This window comes from Nerophis lumbriciformis, unplaced genomic scaffold (genome assembly GCF_033978685.3).
Source record: "Nerophis lumbriciformis unplaced genomic scaffold, RoL_Nlum_v2.1 HiC_scaffold_46, whole genome shotgun sequence".
NCBI classification, from domain to species: Eukaryota; Metazoa; Chordata; class Actinopteri; order Syngnathiformes; family Syngnathidae; genus Nerophis; species Nerophis lumbriciformis.
Genome location: NW_027316588.1, coordinates 270600 through 275000, shown reverse-complemented (window position 1 = coordinate 275000; position 4401 = coordinate 270600).

The window sequence follows — 4401 nt, the reverse complement described above, 5'->3', positions numbered from 1 at the left end:
AATTTGACTAAGTGCCTAGGAGCATTTCCCTTTAAGAAGGCCGACGTGCTATGGTTCTCCACCTGGGTCAGGAAAGCAAAATTGTCCCTCTCCTCGCTGGAAGTCAAAAAAAAAGGCGTGAATTTGACTAAGTGCCTAGGAGCATTTCCCTTTAAGAAGGCCGACGTGCTATGGTTCTCCACCTGGGTCAGGAAAGCAAAATTGTCCCTCTCCTCGCTGGAAGTCCAAAAAAAAGGCGTGAATTTGACTAAGTGCCTAGGAGCATTTCCCTTTAAGAAGGCCGACGTGCTATGGTTCTCCACCTGGGTCAGAAAAGCAAAATTGTCCCTCTCCTAGCTGGAAGTCCAAAAAAAAAGGCGTGAATTTGACTAAGTGTCTAGGAGGATGTCCCCTTAAGAAGGCCGACGTGCCTTGGTTCTCTACCTGGGTACGGAACACCAAATTAGTCCCTCTCCTAGCTGGAAGTCCAAAAAAAAGGCGTGAATTTGACTAAGTGTCTAGGAGCATTTCCCTTTAAGAAGGCCGACGTGCCTTGGTTCTCTACCTGGGTACGGAACACCAAATTAGTCCCTCTCCTAGCTGGAAGTCCAAAAAAAAGGCGTGAATTTGACTAAGTGCCTAGGAGGATGTCCCTTTAAGAAGGCCGACGTGCTATGGTTCTCCACCTGGGTCAGGAAAGCAAAATTAGTCCCTCTCCTCGCTGGAAGTCCAAAAAAAAAAGGTGTAAATTTGACTAAGTGTCTAGGAGCATTTCCCTTTAAGAAGGCCGACCTGCTATGGTTCTCCACCTGGGTCAGGAACGCCAAATTGTCCCTCTCCTCGCTGGAAGTCCAAAAAAAAAGGTGTAAATTTGACTAAGTGCCTAGGAGGATGTCCCTTTAAGAAGGCCGACGTGCTATGGTCCTCCACCTGGGTCAGGAACGCCAAATTAGTCCCTCTCCTCGCTGGAAGTAGTCAAAAAAAGGCGGAAATTTGACTAAGTGCCTAGGAGGATGTCCCTTTAAGAAGGCCGACCTGCTATGGTTCTCCACCCGGGTCCGGAACTCAAAATTAGTCCCTCTCCTAGTTGGAAGTCATCAAAAAAAGGCGGAAATTTGACTAAGTGCCATCATTTTAGAGTACCAGGACTATAGCTGGGGAATTGGAGCCCTCTGGTGGACACTCGCTGCAAATGCACCCTGAATTAAACACATTATTTCCAGTTCTTTTGGGGCCCTATAATTAGTCCCTCTCCTCGCTGGAAGTCCAAAAAAAAAAGGTGTAAATTTGACTAAGTGTCTAGGAGGATGTCCCCTTAAGAAGGCCGACGTGCCTTGGTTCTCTACCTGGGTACGGAACGCCAAATTAGTCCCTCTCCTAGCTGGAAGTCCAAAAAAAAAGGCGTGAATTTGACTAAGTGTCTAGGAGCATTTCCCTTTAAGAAGGCCGACGTGCTATGGTTCTCCACCTGGGTCAGGAACGCCAAATTAGTCCCTCTCCTCGCTGGAAGTCCAAAAAAAAGGCGTGAATTTGACTAAGTGCCTAGGAGGATGTCCCTTTAAGAAGGCTGACCTGCTATGGTTCTCCACCCGGGTACGGAAAGCAAAATTAGTCCCTCTCCTCGCTGGAAGTCCAAAAAAAAGGCGTAAATTTGACTAAGTGCCTAGGAGGATGTCCCTTTAAGAAGGCCGACGTGCTATGGTTCTCCACCTGGGTCAGGAAAGCAAAATTGTCCCTCTCCTCGCTGGAAGTCCAAAAAAAAGGCGTAAATTTGACTAAGTGCCTAGGAGGATGTCCCTTTAAGAAGGCTGACCTGCTATGGTTCTCCACCCGGGTACGGAAAGCAAAATTAGTCCCTCTCCTAGCTGGAAGTCCAAAAAAAAGGTGTAAATTTGACTAAGTGCCTAGGAGGATGTCCCTTTAAGAAGGCCGACGTGCTATGGTCCTCCACCTGGGTCAGGAACGCCAAATTAGTCCCTCTCCTCGCTGGAAGTAGTCAAAAAAAGGCGGAAATTTGACTAAGTGCCTAGGAGGATGTCCCTTTAAGAAGGCCGACCTGCTATGGTTCTCCACCTGGGTCAGGAAAGCAAAATTGTCCCTCTCCTCGCTGGAAGTCCAAAAAAAAGGCGTGAATTTGACTAAGTGCCTAGGAGCATTTCCCTTTAAGAAGGCCGACGTGCTATGGTTCTCCACCTGGGTCAGGAAAGCAAAATTGTCCCTCTCCTCGCTGGAAGTCCAAAAAAAAGGCGTGAATTTGACTAAGTGCCTAGGAGGATGTCCCTTAAAGAAGGCCGACGTGCTATGGTTCTCCACCTGGGTCTGGAACGCCAAATTAGTCCCTCTCCTCGCTGGAAGTCCAAAAAAAAGGCGTGAATTTGACTAAGTGCCTAGGAGCATTTCCCTTTAAGAAGGCCGACGTGCTATGGTTCTCCACCTGGGTCAGGAAAGCAAAATTGTCCCTCTCCTCGCTGGAAGTCCAAAAAAAAGGCGTGAATTTGACTAAGTGCCTAGGAGGATGTCCCTTAAAGAAGGCCGACGTGCTATGGTTCTCCACCTGGGTCTGGAACGCCAAATTAGTCCCTCTCCTCGCTGGAAGTCCAAAAAAAAGGCGTGAATTTGACTAAGTGCCTAGGAGCATTTCCCTTTAAGAAGGCCGACGTGCTATGGTTCTCCACCTGGGTCAGGAAAGCAAAATTGTCCCTCTCCTCGCTGGAAGTCCAAAAAAAAGGCGTGAATTTGACTAAGTGCCTAGGAGGATGTCCCTTAAAGAAGGCCGACGTGCTATGGTTCTCCACCTGGGTCTGGAACGCCAAATTAGTCCCTCTCCTCGCTGGAAGTCCAAAAAAAAGGCGTGAATTTGACTAAGTGCCTAGGAGCATTTCCCTTTAAGAAGGCCGACGTGCTATGGTTCTCCACCTGGGTCAGGAAAGCAAAATTGTCCCTCTCCTCGCTGGAAGTCCAAAAAAAAGGCGTGAATTTGACTAAGTGCCTAGGAGGATGTCCCTTAAAGAAGGCCGACGTGCTATGGTTCTCCACCTGGGTCTGGAACGCCAAATTAGTCCCTCTCCTCGCTGGAAGTCCAAAAAAAAGGCGTGAATTTGACTAAGTGCCTAGGAGCATTTCCCTTTAAGAAGGCCGACGTGCTATGGTTCTCCACCTGGGTCAGGAAAGCAAAATTGTCCCTCTCCTCGCTGGAAGTCCAAAAAAAAGGCGTGAATTTGACTAAGTGCCTAGGAGGATGTCCCTTAAAGAAGGCCGACGTGCTATGGTACACCAAATTAGTCCCTCTCCTAGCTGGAAGTCCAAAAAAAAGGCGTGAATTTGACTAAGTGTCTAGGAGCATTTCCCTTTAAGAAGGCCGACCTGCTATGGTTCTCCACCCGGGTCCGGAACTCAAAATTAGTCCCTCTCCTAGTTGGAAGTCATCAAAAAAAGGCGGAAATTTGACTAAGTGCCATCATTTTAGAGTACCAGGACTATAGCTGGGGAATTGGAGCCCTCTGGTGGACACTCGCTGCAAATGCACCCTGAATTAAAGACATTATTTCCAGTTCTTTTGGGGCCCTATTTTCAGGCGTAAATTTGACTAAGTGTCTAGGGGCATGTCCCTTTAAGAAGGCCGACCTGCTATGGTTCTCCACCTGGGTCTGGAACGCCAAATTAGTCCCTCTCCTCGCTGGAAGTCCAAAAAAAAGGCGTGAATTTGACTAAGTGCCTAGGAGCATTTCCCTTTAAGAAGGCCGACGTGCTATGGTTCTCCACCTGGGTCAGGAAAGCAAAATTGTCCCTCTCCTCGCTGGAAGTCAAAAAAAAAGGCGTGAATTTGACTAAGTGCCTAGGAGCATTTCCCTTTAAGAAGGCCGACGTGCTATGGTTCTCCACCTGGGTCAGGAAAGCAAAATTGTCCCTCTCCTCGCTGGAAGTCCAAAAAAAAGGCGTAAATTTGACTAAGTGCCTAGGAGGATGTCCCTTAAAGAAGGCCGACGTGCTATGGTTCTCCACCTGGGTCTGGAACGCCAAATTAGTCCCTCTCCTCGCTGGAAGTCCAAAAAAAAGGCGGAAATTTGACTAAGTGCCTAGGAGGATGTCCCTTTAAGAAGGCCGACGTGCTATGGTTCTCCACCCGGGTCCGGAACTCAAAATTAGTCCCTCTCCTAGTTGGAAGTCATCAAAAAAAGGCGGAAATTTGACTAAGTGCCATCATTTTAGAGTACCAGGACTATAGCTGGGGAATTGGAGCCCTCTGGTGGACACTCGCTGCAAATGCACCCTGAATTAAACACATTATTTCCAGTTCTTTTGGGGCCCTATTTTCAGACGTTGTGGAGCCCTCCAGTGGACTCCCGCCTCCAATGCACCCCCCAAATTAAAGACATCACCCCCCAAACTAAAGACATTATTTCCAGTTCTTTTGGGGGCCTG